This window comes from Eptatretus burgeri, chromosome 9 (genome assembly GCF_056783735.1).
Source record: "Eptatretus burgeri isolate ZD-2024b chromosome 9, Ebu_testis_v1, whole genome shotgun sequence".
NCBI lineage: Eukaryota > Metazoa > Chordata > Myxini > Myxiniformes > Myxinidae > Eptatretus > Eptatretus burgeri.
The window spans coordinates 54,746,386-54,765,489 of NC_140969.1; the positions used below are offsets into that span (position 1 = coordinate 54,746,386).

Below are 19,104 nucleotides of genomic sequence, written 5' to 3' on the forward strand. Positions count from 1 at the left end.
TCTCACCGCCAGCCGTAAACACAAACTAACGAAAAGAGCTGATGCATGGGGTATTCCAGGACCAATCAGCTTGCTGTCGCTTGCCTCGCCAGCTGTTCCTTTATCAACCATTTTGTTGGACTGTTTGCTTGAGGGTTTAAGCCACTTGGCGAGCGCTCTTCAAGCCGATTGGTAAATGCACACACCCAGCACATGTGCTCAGCCTCACACCCTTTGTTTCGTTCACGGTGGGGGTATTGCATTGGTTTTGCTGTGGTTATCAAGATGGCTTTCTTTCTTCTTTGTTTGTTTTTGATCCTTCTGCTTCTGCCTTGTATTCCCCCTTCGAGGCCTCACGCGGTCTCGTGTGAAAAAAAAAAAACTGTGGATTTTTGTGTGAGAAAAGTAACAAAAAAACAAGGATGGTGGAGAGGAAATGAAAACATGAGCGGACGCGACGGGTGTAAAGGCTGGCGAGAGGGTGAGAGAAAAAGGGGGGAATGAACGCAGGATGCGCATTCTGGCCTGTGTGATGAGAGACCAGGCCTGTGTGATGAGAGACCTGGCCTGTGTGATGAGAGACCTGGCCTGTGTGATGAGAGACCTGGCCTGTGTGATGAGAGACCTGGCCTGTGTGATGAGAGACCTGGCCTGTGTGATGAGAGACCTGGCCTGTGTGATGAGAGACCTGGCCTGTGTGATGAGAGACCAGGCCTATGTGATGAGAGACCTGGCCTGTGTGATGAGACCTGGCCTGTGTGATGAGAGACCTGGCCTGTGTGATGAGAGACCTGGCCTGTGTGATGAGAGACCTGGCCTGTGTGATGAGAGACCTGGCCTGTGTGATGAGAGACCTGGCCTGTGTGATGAGAGACCTGGCCTGTGTGATGAGAGACCTGGCCTGTGTGATGAGAGACCTGGCCTGTGTGATGAGAGACCTGGCCTGCATGACCTCGCTGAGGATTGGAGTGATCCCTAAAGGGGCTGCCTGTTGGAGGCACCGTCTGTGTTGAAGACACTGAGGCAGAGGAGAGCCTCATTGGGACATATTGATTGGAGGGGGAACATAAGCGTTTCCTCCTCCTGAGTGTCACCTGAGCTGACCTGAAGCAACGTGTGGCTTCAAGGTGTTGCAGGAATTGCTCCAGTTCGTTCATTGGAGAAGTTTGAGAACACACCCAGAGAGAGGGAAGGGTGGTAATGAAGTGTCATCCTTGTGGCCTGTGGCTGGGGTGAAGCCGCTGTAACGTCAACTCAAATAGGTCTGAATTCTTCTTCCCTGCCCCCCCCCACCCAACCTTTCTCCTTTACTGGTTATTTTCTTTCTATCTTGGCAAATATTATTTTGTTATTTTGCTCCCCCCCTCGCTTTGGGATTAGCTCGGGATGCCTAGTGGGCCATGGAATTGTTTTGTCCATTTTGTCTTGGTGCCTCTGTCTTTTAATTTCTTAATTATTACCACTGCATATATTTTATTATATTCCTTTGTTTGTTTTGTAACATGTTTTATTCATTGATTCGTGGTATATCCTGAGTAAAACATTCACATTTGTTCCTCTCGTTTTGAATTTTGCATTGCATTATTGGATTTGCATATGATACCTGTGTGTTGAAGAGTGGGGTGTGTGAATTGGCATCAGCAGTAGGTGTTAGGGCCCTGTCACACCTTGACATTTTAGCCAGCGTATGGCAACGTATCAAAATGTATGTAAAACGCTGGCGTACGCTGAACTATTGATGTTTTTTTCAGTTTTGTTCGTATTCATAACGAGTTGGACGTATGCATAACGTATTAGTAACGTACACAGAACGTTTCAATAACTTATAGATAACTTATACCAACGAATGCTTAGCGTCTTGTTGGCGTTCACAACTTATGCCCAACGATGGTCTAACTTATGCATAGCGCGACAGCGTATCGCCGACGCTCACGTGGCATAGCCTATTAAAAGGCTGCCGCTCGACGATTCAAATCATAACCGCACTAGACATCGAAGTGGCAACATCACCGTCATGCCCTGTCACACCTTGACGTTTTAGCCAGCGTATGCCGACGTATGAAAAATTTGGCAAATACGCTGGCACACTTCGAATACGTTATGGGTAAGTTTTGTATATGTTAAGAGCACACTGAAACACGCTGACATACGTCGTAGTACGCCGTGCTCGGCGACAAATTTTAAGTATGCTCAAAATTTTTCGACGTATGCCAGCGTATGACTCACACGTTCCGCATACGCTGGCCATAAGTTGGAGGCACGTTATGCGATCGTTGACACACGTCGATACATGTTACTTATAAGTTACTCATTGGTCGAAATACGTCGAGGTAATGTTTAGCGTACCCGAAACTTATTTGTAACCTTTGAGTAACGTGCTTTGAACCTATGTGTAACATATCTCCAACACATATTGACGTATGTCGACGTATTTGACGTCTTCCGGACGACCACAGAACTTACTGAACGTGTTTCTTACTTACAGCTACCGTATAATGGCCTATTGGCAGCGTTTAGGGGAATTGGTATATAAAAATGGGTTTCACAGGAGGAACCCTTCAGTGTTCCAGACTCCATCTTGAGTATATGTCCGTGTCAGTAGTATTAGTAGTAGTAGTAGTAGTCGTAGTAGGTGAGCGTGATGGGGAGGGTGTGGGTGATGGATCCTCCTTGCGTCCGCGTCCAGGGCCACGGCCAGGAGACTTCTTTGCAGCATTCTTCGAAGTTTTCTTCGGCCTGACGGTGATGTTGACACTTCGATGCCGAGTGCGGTTATGATTTGAATCGTCGAGCGGCAGCCTTTTAATAGGCTACGCCACGTGATCGTCGGCAATACGCTGTCGCGCTATGCATAAGTTAGACTATCGTTGGGCATAGGTTGTGAACGTCGACAATACGCTTAGCATTCGTTGGTTGAAGTTATCTATAAGTTATCGAAACGTTCTATGTACGTTACTAATACGTTATGCATTCGTCCAACTCGTTATGAATACGCCCAAAACTGAAAAAAACATCAATAGTTCAGCATACGCCAGCGTTTTCCATCCATTTTGATACATTGTCATACGCTAGCTAAAACGTCAAGGTGTGACAGGGCCCTCAAAGGTTAGAAATAAGTTTCGGGTACGCTAAACATTACCTCGACGTGTTTCGACTTATAAGTAACTTACAAGTAAGGTGTGTCGACGTGTGTCAACGATCGCATAACGTGCCTACAACTTATGGCCAGCGTATGCGGAACGTGTGAGTCATACGCTGGCATACTTCGAAAAATTTTGAGCATTCTTAAAATTTGTCGACGAGCTCGGCGTACTACGACGCCAGCGTGCTTCAGCGTGCTCTTAACGTATACAAAACTTACCCATAACGTATTCGATGGTTGCTCACGTATTCGCCAAATTTTTCATACGTCGGCATACGCCGGCTAAAACGTCAAGGTGTGACAGGGCCTTTAACTTTGCTCAGTCACATCTAACTGCCGACATGGCGCAACCGCACACGGGGTACGTATTGGTCTCCTGAGCACGTCGATTAGAACCTCCGGAACAATCGACAGTACCCCGAGCCCTCTACCCGAGGGCTATGTCGGAACACTTTTTCTGGTTCTGCCGTTTGTGTGATGAAAAAAGTTAATTTCTAATGATTTTTTTTTTAAAAAACCCTTATCTCCTTGTATTGACATTTTTTTTCTGCTTTTCAGCTCTGCTTGAGTAGTTTTGTTTCAAGCTTGGTACAGATGCTCTGATTTAAAAAACCCCCACAACGTTTCACCATGCACATGGGTTCTTCCATTTATGAATGAAGGGTTGTTTTATTATTAGTGTTTCATTTGTATACATTAAATGGAGTGATTATTCCATTTATTTTCTCCACTAATACTAACCTCACCCCGTAATTTTGTAATAGTCCTGTCTCGTTACACGTCAGGGTAATGTTACACGCTGCACACTTTCCTTTCGATGGAGCATTCCCTTTGCGATGTGTTTATGACCACACACAAGTTGCTATGTTTTGTTGGCAAAAAGTGAGACTCGCCCTTCGGGGGCGGGGGGGGGGGGAATCTCAAAAGATTGTGACCCACGATCATTGTGTGGGCCCCTTGTCATTTCGGGTCCCCGTGCAATTTCACAGGATGCATGCGCCTAATGCCACCTCTGTGCATATGGACTTCCAAAAGGACCTAATTTTAGTTCAAATGGCGTGTACACATCAGCAATATTTTTCCCCAGAGTAACAGTCCAATTTCAGAATTGATCTGTGGAAGTTCCAATTCTTTCAAATGAGACCAAGAAGGCAAATTGTTTGTCTGAGGGATATAGTCCTGTGTCACTGGGATCTTGTCCTTCGTGTGGACCTTTGGCAGTTGAAACATTTTTTTTTCCATCTTCTCATCTCTAATCCTTGGGCAGCATATGTGTTGTGGGTATGAGGGGAACCCATGGTGTCCAGATTAATCTGCATTCGTTTTCCTGTAGCTTCAAGTTGATACATGAGATGCTCGGTGCAAAATGACATGCTACTGCCAGAATCCGAGAAGGCATAAGGTTGAAGGACACATAGCCCATCTTTCCATTTTACCGTGACCGAAACGATTACTTTCACCATCACCAGCTCCCATATCATCAGTGTGTTCTCTTATGGGTGCACAATGCACATGCACCAACAAGGGCTGTCGAAGATTTAGGTTCTGTCTGCTGACTTTCTGAATGAATGAAATGGCAGATAGTCAGATCTTGACCATGTCAACTTTTACAGGTAGCTTTACCCCGACACATTTTTCTCATGTGATCATGCTCTAGACAGCTGAAACGCATTCCCTTAGATGTCAGAAAGTGTATTCTATCAGCATAGGGAAATGTTATGATGATATCACACTGATAAGGCAATGTTACGATGACATCACACTGATAGGGCAATGCTACGATGTCATAAAGAATATTGCGGACAAAACCAGTACATACATGAGGTTATGTAGGCGCTAGGCCTGAAACCAGATGTGATGTCACCAACATCGCTATTTTGTAAGAAGTCTTCACCTGCTCCTTGAGAAGCAATTGGACCATCTGCTGTTCCAGACTGAACGTCTCCAAATTTGGTCGCAAAACTACTTTTCAACCTTAGGAATGGCGGTCTTTGTCCTTAATCTTTCTTGGAACTGGAAGGTGTTTCTGACCGCAAGGCATCTCTTCTGTACGTAGGATCATTTGCCTTTTTAGATTCTCTATGGACAAACTCAATGAACCGATGGAACTCTTTCCTTTGAACTGTCTCTCGCCTGCTGCACTACATCTCTCCATTTATCATGGAAATTAGATGGCAACTTCCCTACTAATTGTTTCTTGTTCTCACGATACTTTAGGACCTTGACAGCTTCGATGCCTTGAATGGCATTTTCACGTTCGACAAGAAAAATTAAAAAAAAACTCATCTGGAGTGACTTAGGATACTCCACCTTTATGTGAGGCCAGTCCTGCGCCCTTCCAACAAAGACATTAGCCAACACATCTGCTCGGCCATAACAATCGTATAATTCCTTTAAGACAGCTGGATTCTTCTGTTCAGCTTCAAGATAGCGAAAACCATTTACAATCTTGTTGGCCTCACCAAACTTAAATTGGTAAAGATAGTTCATTCGTTCATCGTCGTCTTCACAATTGCTCATGATTTTAGTCTTGAACTGTGCAATAAATCTTCAGCCCTTGAGAGGATCTCCACAACACTGTGATGTCTGGAATGGGCTTCCATAGCTGATGTACAACAGACAGCAGAGCTAAGTCAGTCGCTCTTGGTGTGTTACTCAAAGGGCTTTGACCGGTGGCTGGAATAGTTTCATGTTGATGTGAAGATACATGTGGGCTAGTGACAGTGTTAACATTGTGTGCAGGTGTTTCATGAACATCAACCATATCATGAACAACAATATCAAGATGAAAACCAGTTTGTAAAACATAATTTACAGTAACATCATTGTTTACAGCTTCAGTGACATTTTGAGTTCAGGACTGATCATTGCAAGGCTTTGTACCGAAAGGATACCACTGAAGGTCAATACTAGCCGGCCTGTTATCAGATGTCTGGCTGGCTGGTTTGTCATGTTTATTTTGACCAGTTTTAAGGATTTCAGTCAGTCAATACTTTGGCCTTTGCATCTGTTACAGCTATCTCTGTGTCGAAGTCAAACTCTTCTTCTAACTTCAGTTTCATTCTGTCTATCACCAGCTCTAGCCTTTTCTTCAGCTCGTCGTCCTTCTTCTTTGATGCACAACGATGAGATGTGCACATCTCACATCCTGAGGCCCACTGGCTGGCCTGTGGCTGACATTTCAAAAACCCACTACTCCGTCAAGGTTTTAAATGAAGACAGAATTGTGTCAGTAATTTGAGACGTGCTGTCTTCCTGTGTTATCAGAGCACATGCACAAGTAATCTTCATACAGGTTGAGCCAGCTTGCATGGTTAGTTTGTACAAGTGTAATGTCACACTGGGCCTGTTTATGTTCTTCTATTGATGCACACCCCTTTTTTACCCCTCAGCCTGAATTGGGCTGAAAAGGGGGTATTGTCGTCACAGGCGTTGTCCGGCGGGCGTCCGTCCGGGCGTCTGTCAACTTTTGGTTTCCGTCAATTTCGAGGAGAACGCCTTGTCCGATTAAATCCATTTTTGCAGTGTGTGTGTTGGGGTTGAGTAGAGGAAGGTTCCTTTTGAAAATGGGCGTGATGCGAGTTTCAATATGGCCACCATCTTGAAATTGGTTTGCGTCAAGGGGCTGAGGGGTTACGCCCACTTTGCGGAGATATTTTTTAGCCTTGTGAGTTTATTTATTTATTTATTCTTTCTCAGTTTAGTTTTGAAGGTAAACCCCTTAGCTGGATGTTTTCAAAGTCGTTCATATTTTTCCAGCCTGAGTGTACAAGCTTCCTCTTCCCCAGTATCACGATCTGACTCCCTAATTGTATGGTCGAAAATGTCAATGATATTATTTCCCAAAGACAAACTCTGCACTGTTGATAATCTGTTTTGTATTCCAATATTCAGTGCTTCCAGTATTTCCAAATCATTCAGCAGTATTGAAAGCATCCAGTTATTGATTGAAATATATACAACTGGAATGTTGCGGACGTTGTTATGGGCACTCGGTAGAGCGCATTCCTCCGCCACGTAATGCCTGATCCACGAGAACGTATCGGGCCCATGAGAACGTATCGGAGAACGTATCCACGAGAACGTATCGGAGAACAAATACATTTTTGAATGAAATGTCATGTTATATCACTGTTTTTGGCCCAATCTCTCAATGGTGAAGAAACACTTTAAAAATTAAACAATTCTCGTATCCAGATCCGGATTCGGATCTTCACCAAAATCGAATCAATTTGTTGTGGTGACACAACCTTTCCACCAGGTTTCATCAGAATCCGTCCACAACTTTTTGAGATGTCGTGCTATATATGAGTTTAGCCCAATCACTCAATGGTGAATAATTACTTCAAAAATTCCAGTAGTCAGATCAGGATCTTCAAAATCTAACCAGTTCGTCCTTGTCACACAACGAACCTGTCCAAAAAATTTCATCCGGATACATCCACAACTTTTTGAGATATCCTGCACACAATCAGACAAACAGAAAGACAAATAGACAGAAAGGGGGTGAAAACAACCTCCTTCACCTTCGGTGGCAGAGGTAAAAAAACGTGTCATATTTTACAGCTTTACATTATCGAGTTACAACTTTCCCAATAATAATTCATGGACTTGAAGAAGAAGACAACCACTTATTCAAAAACAATTTATGCATTAAACATTACTCTGAGCAAGTGAGCATTCATTCAAGGCTTATTTGTATCTTTCGCTGTGATTGTTTTACGTAATATAACAACAGGATATGACTTACTGTCAGGTCAGGTCAGATTAAATCTGACTTGTTACAGGTACGATGTAAACCTGTACGAATGTGTTCCATGGTCGGATTGTCGTTGACTAATCCGTCTCCCCCACCAAGTTTCTTGGTGAGGAAGGTGTACGATTTGGACACCTGGCAGGATGAAAAACAAAACCTGTCAAAGAGCGGAGGAGCTCCTTGTGAGCCAACGGCCATCCATATCTGGTGCCCAAGTGTGTCTGTGGACGTCCTCCTGCAGTTGGGTTACTTTTTATTAGGAGGTTCGTGGCAGGATTTGCACTCCGGCCACCGTGAAACCATTCATTAGCAAAATATAATAAAAGCATTAAAAAAAATCTCAAAACCCACTCCATGGGAGTACCTCAGGGCAGCTGCCCTTCGCAGGGCAGCTCACCGGATGATGGGATTGGGGCAAAGCCTTCAGGACCCCCAATCTTTGATGATAGCATGGAAACCATGGTTAATCTTCCAGGGTCATATTGTTGTCGTGTGTGTCAGGGTGGTGCTGAGGTGTCGTTCACCAGACGGTGGTCTCCTTGGGTTAACCTGAGGCGGTCGCTTCGGATGGGTGCTTGGAATGTCCTATCCCTAAGAGAGGATGAACATCTGTCTCTGTTATCATCTGAGCTCAAGCGTTTGGACATCCGTATTACAGCACTCACTGAGTTTCGGAGACCGGATTGCGGTGACATCATGGTGTATAGTTACACTGACTATTGGTCTGGTCGCTCTGATGGTTACAATGCTCAAGAAGTTGCTGTGGCTGTGTCCAATAAGCTGACTCCAATGATAATTGACATAACACCAGTCAATGAGTGTATTATGAGACTAAGGATTCGTCACTCCTTGGGTGTCATTTCGATGATGTCTGTATATGCTCCGACTGAGGCGAGTGATCTCAGCGTGAAGGATGCATTCTGTCCCACGCTCGCATGCGATTGATTAATGCCCCAAGGATTTATTAGGACTGGAGTCTGGGGAGGATGTCGGAGAGATCAAGCAGCGGTGCATCGTTTTGGAATATCAAGATCTCTGACCTTGATTTTGTAGATTATGCAGTCATCTTTGCGGAGACTCTAGATATCCTTTTGGGGGCCCTCGTGGTGCTGACAAAGGAGTCGAAGCCGCTGGGATTACGGGTTTCCTGGGTCAAAACTAAGATCCAGGCTTTCAATGACATCTTGGATGCGGCTCTCCTGTCTGTACCTGTTTGTGGTGAGGGTGTTTAGGTCATGGAAAGATTTACTTACCTTGGCAGTGATATTTATGTCTCTGCTGGCTGTGAGCCAGAGGTCAACAGACATCTGCGTCGGGCCTGAGGAGTCATGGATTCTCTGGATCATCTCTGGTTTTATAGACCTTGGTACATCGAACAAATCATCTGTCGGACCATGTGTAAGCCATCATCTTGAGCACTGACAATAACTCTGGTAATGCGACACTGACGTACTTGATGAAATGATACAGAATTATCTTACCGCACCCATGTTCCAGTCATTAAATGTATTTTACAAAACAAAAAGTTTGACCATATCACCCTTAATACCCCGAAGATCCTTGAATACCCTTAAGACCCCTAAAACTCCTCAGCCCCTTTGTACCTCCAAGACCCTTAATATGCCAAACATCCTTTACCCTCAAACGCCTTTTGTAAATTCAGCACTAGGTGTTTGTGTGGTGTGTGCTTGAAAGGTTCTAGATGGTCTAAAGGTCTAAATTGTACATTCTCATATTAGTTAGTGTTGAAGGGGTTGAAAGAGTCTAATCTCTATTGCACGTAAAAAGGATCTAAAAAGGTCAAGTGGTCAAAACCTCCATATGGTCAAGGGTCCAAGCTGTCTAAAATCTGTCTGAATTGTGTAAGGGGTCTAAATGGTGTTTCGGCCTCAGGGGTCTCAAGGGCCTGAAGGGGTGTAAAGTTTTTAAAGGTTCTCCGGGTCTGAATGGTGAATGGATCAAAAGATGTCAAAAGTTTCGAAAGAGTATTAAGGGTCTTGGGGGGGTCTTTAGCATCTTGAAGAGTCTGAGGGGTGTCTACATCTTAAAGCGTCTTAAACCATTCAAAGTTAATCACCATAATCACTGAAGAGTGTTTATCTAATGCACAATCAAAACAGGTTAGATAGCAAAGAAACTTTTACACATTGGCGAGGGCTGGCGAGGGCTGGTGAGGGTGGGCAAATTTAATAAAGGCACTAGAGAGTTAGACGTGTGTAGAATCGCTCATCGTGTGATGGTCACTCGTACAAAGTTAATTGCCAAAGAGTGATTATTATCTAAGGCGGATCAAAACCTCATAACAAGCGTTTAAACAACAAAGGAAGTTTTGCATTGTGACGGCACGTTTAAAAGTGTGTTTTAGGCCTTGAAGCAAGCATTGCATGGTTTATAATTGGTAGTTTGCATGGGATGGTGAATATGGATGCACTATGAGTGCTTTAGTTAGTGCAACGGAGGCAGAAGAGGATAGGAATAGGGCAGTTGGTCAACGAGCATTGAGGATTTTTGAGGATAGATGCAATCCTCTCGAGAAGTATGACAATATTGAATTTGTATCTTCGTCCACAACGCAATCTGCAATTTTCCTACTTCTGGAACGCAATCTTCCTTATCAATGGCAAAACAAGAGAAAAAGATGTTCATGTATTTTTGAATACATATATCAATATGTCAATATATTAGAAAGAATGTGCATGGATTTGCAGACCCAGAGGCAAGTCTTCTCCAATGTGCAAGATATGCGATGGCAAGGCAGCTCAGTCCATGTCTGCTGGGCCCGTGCCCAGCAGCTCCCCACGAACCAAATCACTTTCTGAGATTTTTTAACTGCCCTCCTTCACACGATGGGCTCCCACACTCTCTTTACACACTCTGCTCACATCTGTTTCCCTTGCCTGACAAGTTTTTTGGCATCGACAAGGACCAACTCCTCAGCTTCTTCCTCCTCTCTGGATCTGGCTTTTGCCCCATCTCTTCACTCCAGAGGCCGGTCCGAGTGAGCAGCATCTGCCACACTGGGCACTCAACTTTTAAACTTCCTGTCCCGGCCGTACACCTGCTTCAGTGATAAACATGCATCACCATTTTGCATTTTCATTCTGCGATAGATTTCAATGGGATTCACACCCTCACTTCCCATGAAACGGATGACAGAACATTGCTCCTCCCTGGTGCATACTTCTAAGGGAGCCGCCATCTTGGAACTACTCCACTGATGTCATACGCTCAATGTTTCCAGATCTAAAACAGGCAAAATATGATTCTTACCCATACATATCACTAACATATATCATCCACAACTACACACATTACATTCTCAAATTTATATCACCATTTTATGGTTACTTATTGACTGCCCCTCATGTGTATGTACTGTATATGTGTATGTGTGTGTATATATATATATATATATATATATATATATATATATATATATATATATATATATATATATATATATATATATATATATATATATATATATATATATATATATATATATATATATATATATATATATATATATATATATATATATATATATATATATATATATATATATACATATATATATATATATATATATATATATATATACATATATATATATATATATATATATATATATATATATATACATATATATATATATATATATATATACATATATATATATACATATATATATATACATATATATATATATATATATACATATATATATATATATATATACATATATATATATATATATATACATATATATATATATATATATATATATATATATACATATATATATATATATATATATATATATATATATATATATATATATATATACATATATATATATATATATATATATATATATATATATATATATATATATATATATATATATATATATATATATATACATATATACATATATATATATATATATATATATATATATATATATATATATATATATATATATATATATATATATATATATATATATATATATATACATATATATATATATATACATATATATATATATATATATATATATATATATATATATATATATATATATATATATACATACATACATATATGTGTATGTGTGTATATAATCATCTTTCCTGCGCATAGTTTTGTCTTAATCTTTTTGCAAGGTGGAGATCTGGCAAGCTTCTGTGAAAGCTGCTTTTTGGTTTCTGGATTAAAGTGATTAACCCATATTTCATTCTGAGTAGCAATATAAGATGGAGAATGCAAGAGATTTTACTTGGAAATGACTCAGAAGCTTTTGAAGCATCCATATGTTGCTGTCTCTGTCAAGGGAAACAAAATTTTGAAACCCATCGAGCTGCAACCTTATTTATCCAAAGGTGTAGCTTCAAGATTGTTTCAACATTTCTCAACCTGATTTCCACTTCCTCTGCAATAAAATAGATCATGAGTCCACAATCAATCTTGATGATTGATTCCACTGCCTCAATATTTTCTTAATTTGCTGCTTCAGACCTTGATTTGGATCTGTCAAGCTATCCTTCCAGACCTTGACTCAACTTTTATATCAAGCTATCCTTCACATATGTCAGGTTATCCAGGTTCAGACCTTCACTCATCTTTTATGCCCTCATGGACAATTTCGTCTTGTTTAAATTCAGCCACGCATCCTTTTATGCTTGCATAAGACACTACATTTTCTTCCAATACATCAATAATTTTCTCTTGGATGTCTGTCTTTGTGGCTTATCCTCTTTAAATCCAAAAATGTGATTACTGCACAAAGTTCATGTTTTTCCATTTTTCTTAACTGTTCACCAAAGTCCACTTGAAGCAGCCTGAAAAATAAAGAACACTGCCATGAGGCTTCTATGGAGGTATTTGATATATCACAATTTGTTGTTTTTTTTTGTCTTGCCTTGTCACTTCTTGTCAACCTATCAATTTTACATTCATTGGAAAACAAGAAAACAAAATGCTTGCAAAGAGTGTGAATCAAAATAACATGAAAGATAAGTGTTACATTAAGGGGAAATGACAATTGCAAGAGGGACTCAACAAGAACGAGAGGGAGAGGTACCCAGTTAGAGGAAGAGGGAGAGTTACTTGATGAAAGGCAAGTAAGTAAGTTGATTTTCAGAAAGAATCTGGAATCACAGACTTTTGAAAGTTTATCCAATTTCTCTCCCCCACCCCCACCCCTGTTGACCTCTGTAAAAACAAGAGAGACACTGGACTGATATTTTCCAACTTTAGTCTGAAGGGAATGTGGCAAGGCATTTTTTGCCAAGTCTTGTTTGAATTGATTTCATTACGAAGGATCGACATGCTACAAACCTTGAATTACTTTGCCAATTTTCACCTTTAACCCCATGAAGTTAAAAGGAATACACCTCCACTAATACCTGGCTTTTTTTTTTTTAATGTCGAGGCTGTTGCAAGTTCTGTTGGTCTTCTTTCTAGAAGTTAAAGGAGAAAGGTTTGGGATGCCAAAAACCTTAATTTTGCAACCAATTTTGACCTCTGATCCATGTAAAATTGAAATGAAGACAAGGGACCAATGTGCATCTTTTTAATCTGTAGAGAGTGTCATAAAGGTATAATTTTGCCAATTATTGTTTGGATCGGTACAAATACAGAGGCACAAGTCAAAATCATTAATTTTGTGACCAATATTGAACTTTGACCCCTATGTGAACACAAAAATGACTCCAACACGCCATTTTTCTATGCATCACTATTGTGGATGTTTTAAAGCATCTTTGCGTAAGTTTTAATCTCTACTGCATCAAATACAATGGAATAGCAAGACAAAAAATTTTTTATTTTCCTTCCCTATCTTTGACCCCTTAAAATTGGAACAGGTACCTAAATCGAAAAAAACCCAGCAATTTTCTTGGGTCTATTGGATATAAGTACCTCCATACCAAATTTAAAGAGGATTTTCTTAGAAATGAAGTAATTATATGTGATTGTTATCGTTTGGAAGCGAGAATAAGGGAATATAAGCAAAAATAATATATCTCCCCTCCCAAGACATAACGAGGTAACATTAATAATTATGTCTCTCCTGCAAGGATTTTATAGGACCTCCTCCTTTGAAACTCCAAACTCCCAAACTCCACCCCATTCCCCTCCCCACGTGTAATCCCGAGCAAATGGTGAAAAATTCAGCAAACCATTGAGGAGAAAACTAGTGAGTAGGGGTGCAGCTACCTCGACATTTACCTTTTTGATACAACTCCCCAGGTGTCATCGGTGACCCCGGACAAGCATCCAGGGGCACAGGGCTCCTTGGGGAAAGCCTTGTGGCTGGTTGTAACCAAAAAATGTTCAACAATGACTGAAAACCTTTACATAAAGACAAAGAGACTCAAACCCCTCCTAGGCTGTGACCCAAGTCTGTGTGCCCACACCGAGCAACCAGAATATGCACCAAAAGACTGCTCCTTCTCCAGTGAGGAAGAAGATCTCAACGTCACAATGAGACAGAGTTCTGCACCAAAGCAAACATGTGAAGAGGGACTGCCTGTTCCCAAAACAATACAAACTAAGCTCGAGATGAACAGAAAAGTTTAAAAGAGGTGAGCTTGAGCAGAGAGGAGGAGGAGACCATCCTCTATTGCAGACAGTATTCTGCACAAGAGGCATGGTGTTCACAGAAAAGGAAATTGTTTTGAAGACCAACTGAAAAAAAATCAAAAGTATCTTCCAAAGGGGAGACAGTCCCACTAAAAAACATAGAACGATTACAGCAACAGAATACAAATACCTATCTCCAAAGACAGATTAAAGAAAATAACTAATTTATCCAGACAACAAGCAGCTAAAGATCAGATAAATAATTCAACAAACGAAGGAAAATTGGTTGAAATAAATAAAAAGAAGACTGAGCATCCTGAGCCTTACTAGGATCAAGAGCAACATTCACACGCACCCCTGTCAACCTTGCTTTTTTTTATGGTCGTGAACAAACTTTGGTACATCACGGTTGATGAAGGTTGTGGTCAAGCTTCCTTAAAATTGTGTGTGTAGTTTCGGAGAGGAGAGCAAGTACCTATTTTGGGGAGCTCAAACCTCCCTCAGACCTCCTGAGACCCTAATTTTTTTTTTTTTTTAATGCTGTAACAAACTTTGGTACATCACAAATGATGAAGGTTGTGGTTAAGTTTTATCGAAATTGTGTGTGTAGGTTCGGAGGAGACAGCAAATACCTATATTGGGGGGGGTGAAACCCCCCCCCCCCTGTCGACCTCCTAAATGATCGCAGATTTTGATGTGCTCAATAAACCCTCATTCGGCATCGCATAAGCTTGTGGCCAAGTTTCATCAAAATCGTTTGTTTGGTTCAAGTAATAATGACTGGTGTTTACTGACTGACTCACTCACTCACTCACTCTCTCATGGACAGTGCTTGATCACATAAATAAGCTCACCTGACTAAAGTCCAGGTGAGCTAAAAATGGAATATGCCAGACGAAAGTTCATAAGATGAGACAGTGCAAACATATGGGAGCAGATATTTCAAAAGCACTGCCTATATAATGATATTGGTGGAAAAACACTCAATTCAATGAAAGCAATAACAACCAAACAGAAAACATTCATAGAGGAAGAAATAAAGATAATTGAAGAGCAAGCTCAAGAAGCAATAAGAAGTGAACAGTCACCAACAGATGGAAAAATTCGACCAATGCTGCTACCAACAAATATGACATCCACTTGAGAAGAAAGTTCTGTCATACAGACTCTCAACGAGAAAAAGCCCTTGGCAGACTTTGGTGGCATTACACAACAGATGAAGTGACAGAAGGTGAGTGCGACCCCACAACAGGATCTCAAACCCTGAGCTTCTGGGGGAGTGGAAGGTAATGATAACCCAATTCTGGTGCCATAATGGAGTGAGGCCATGTTGCAGGGTGTGAATTTGGTTGATTGCTTGACACAAGAAGCCCAAATGCAGGGTCAGAGTGTAATGCTGTTCCCCCATGCTGAGGATGAAATTGATGTGTAAAAAATAAAGGAGGATGTCAAGTCCGATGATTACACAGCCATTTGGTGTGAGTGAAGTCCTATTCTGATGGAAATACTTCTGCCACAACCACCCTGGAAAACTGGGTGTTGTTGCTCTGGTTAGAAACTGCATGTTGTCCCATGCTACCTTTGCCATCCAACCTCAACTTGCAAGTTTCGCTTGGATTCAAAATTATTTGCACCTTGCCAAACTGCATGCTGCCAAGCTGATCTAGCCATTTCCTCCAAACTCTCCAGGGTTGGCTGCAGTTAGGTGTCGTTTTTGGCAGTCTTTGTTGTGCAGCTTTGGGTGACCTTGGTGACAGTTACCTAATGAGTGCTCTCCACAGAACACTGCTATAAGGATGTGATAGTAACCCATTCTTGCTGTGTGTCCCACCTATTTCAGTTGACTTGTTAGTAAGATAATCTCTGCACTTGGCAGATTGTCACATTGCAGAAATACTGCATTTGTCACGTGCTGCATCCCATTGAAATCAAGGATTAAGGGAAGATTGCATTGTTGGACATTGGTTAGCTTGTTTATGTGCCTTCTGGAAAGAGTATAGGTTTTAGATGAGTGGTGGAAATGTGATGGCACAACAGCTCTATATTCTTTGCATTTTGTGTAGAATTAATTCCACTTGGAGACCATAACCCCTTCAAAGATGGCCAAAAGCACCTGCTGCAGAGGAAATTGTAGCAGCTAGCTCTGCATAAAAACGGTTGGTATTGGACAATGTGTAGCCGAGGTAGGTGTACTCAAGGTCAGATTTTGGGCAAAGTGACCCAGGCAATCACCTGAGGTGCTGGGCTTGGAGTTGGCTGGCTGCCGAGCTTTGGGCACACCTACCACAAAGCTATAACAAGGAAATTTTTTTATTATTGTTATTTTTGATGATGTCAAAGGTGGCTTTGTTATGACGTCATGATTGCTTACGTCGAATGCTTTAACTGATCAGCATGAAAATTGTTGTGTCGTTTTGGGCTAAATTTTATAAGGGTGGGGGGGGGTGGTGGGTGGTGATGTCATCAGTCATGTGGTTTGGCAGCCATATTTTTTTCATAAAAACCTTCAAAAATCTTCTTCTCTGAAACGACTGAACAGATCAAGGCAAACTTTTAGTTATGATCACCTATCCATGACCAACAAAAAGCTCTCTACCGATAATGTCATAGGTCACGATTTGGCAGCTATGATTTTTTGAAGAATAAACCCTTAAAAATCAACTTCTCCAGAATGGCTTAACAGATTGAGGGGAAACTTTACCCACATGTTCTCCAAGACTTGGGGATGCCAGGGTGTTCACAAATAATTAATAGGTCACATTGTCTGACAACCATATTGGATTGAATGAGAATCTTAAAAAAAATTATTTCTCTTGAACCACTTCATCAATCGACATGAAACTTCACAGTTATGATCTAGTGGTCATGGTGAATGTATGCTTTCAATTTCCACCTGATTGGACACATGGTCTGGCAGCCAGAATGAATTAATATTTTGAATTTGGGCTCAGGGATTTAAATCAAACTCGGTACAAATACTCGACCAGTCAAAAGTTTCAGAACACCCCCCACTTTTCAGTTTTTACTGAAATCTAAGCAGCTCAAGTTCAGTGAATAACCTGAAATGGTACAAAGCTAAGTGGTAAACTGCCAGAGGTTAAGAAATAAGTTTAGGTTTCCAAAAACTGAAAAATAATGTAGTCAGGGATGTTAGGGCATTGTAGGGACTGTTTGGTTCAGATTCTTCTAAAAGCACCAAATTTGGCCCATATGTCGCCCATGCCATACTTTTTCAATTTTAGACGGGCGCCAAGACGAGCGCCCCCGGGACCGCCATATTGGCGAAATCCAATTATGGCCGCCATCTGGGTTTGAGGTCAATCGTAGTTAAAAAACCAAAAGGGCTAGAATCATGAATAATACCACTTTTTAGGGGTTTCGTTGTCGGGGAATCGGATTCTGATGTTATTTCAACGATTTGAGGTCAAGGTTATCCTAAAGGTCATTTTGGGGTCAAACCCAGCGTTTTGGGGCCGTCATTTCAAAAATGGCCAACCTGCGGCCTCTATGGCCTACCTGGGTTATCAATCAAAAGAACCCGTTAATCATTTCGAAAATAAGACTTGAATGTTTTTTATTTTGAATGTTTTTAATTTTGACTCGTAATATCATAAACTTTTTGTTTCATTTTTAAGATAATACCAAGTCTGTGGGTGTCGACGTGTCCAGCAGCGGCGGTGGTGCATGATGCCATTCGGAGCTTTGACGTATTCCCTATCTCACGAGACTATCCGATCCCTGTTCTTGCGTGTTCAGGAGTTGATCCGGAACCTGCGACTCAGCCTGCTATCGTGTCACCGTGATGACGAGACGAATGTTCATCGCGGCGACGAGCCAACATAATATGAGTGTCGAACTATGTCCTCCACCAAAATTATGAATTGGGGACTCTGTTGTCTTTGTCAATTGGACAAAACTGAAGAAGCCTTGCAAACTCCTAAGGAGGAGGGACTTGTATCACTTCAGAGAGATCTCAAAGACTTCAATGCTATCAATGCCAATAATTTTCCTTCTGGTATCAATGTCACGATTAGTCAGTTGAGTGATGGCTCAGGTATTGCGGCAACTCTTAAATTGCATAAGGCTAGGTATCACAAAACTTGCAGGAGTTATGTTAGTAGTTCTCGTGTCAAACGGGCGAGAGAGAAGCTAGACAAAGAAGCCAGCTCTCAGAATAGTTCCAAAAAAATCAGGTCATCTGGGGAATTTCAGTCTCCAGCCAATGTCAAGTGTTGTGTAATCTGAGAGGGGGAGGACCAGGCCAACCTCCACAAGGTAGTAACCGATGTTGTAGATGCCAATCTAAAGAGTTGGGCGAAGAAGAACAAAAACTTTCATTTACTTGGCAGACTGGTTGCCGTAGCGTCTGATGTACATGCGGCTGATGCCTATTATCACCGTCAGTGTTATGTACGTTTGCGAGATTCCGTTCGCGCTGCTGAGCAACGAGAATCGGTGGGTCCCACACCTCCGCCCTTCGATCCCATCATCTGCGCTCAAATTGTAGCCCTGATCGAACATTCGGACACCACAGTATTTAAGCTCTCAGAGCTATGTGAGATGTATCAAAAGCTTATGAGTGATAAAGATCGCCCATGCCGAGACAAAAAAGAGCCCCACGCAACTCGATACAAGGATC

The 19,104-nt window shown here is 41.4% G+C and overlaps 1 pseudogene; it reads left to right on the forward strand.

Annotated features, from left to right (window-relative positions):
• Positions 1–18,323: 18,323 nt before the first annotated feature.
• Positions 18,324–19,104, forward strand: part of LOC147020154 (uncharacterized) — a 1,557-nt pseudogene continuing 776 nt past the window's right edge.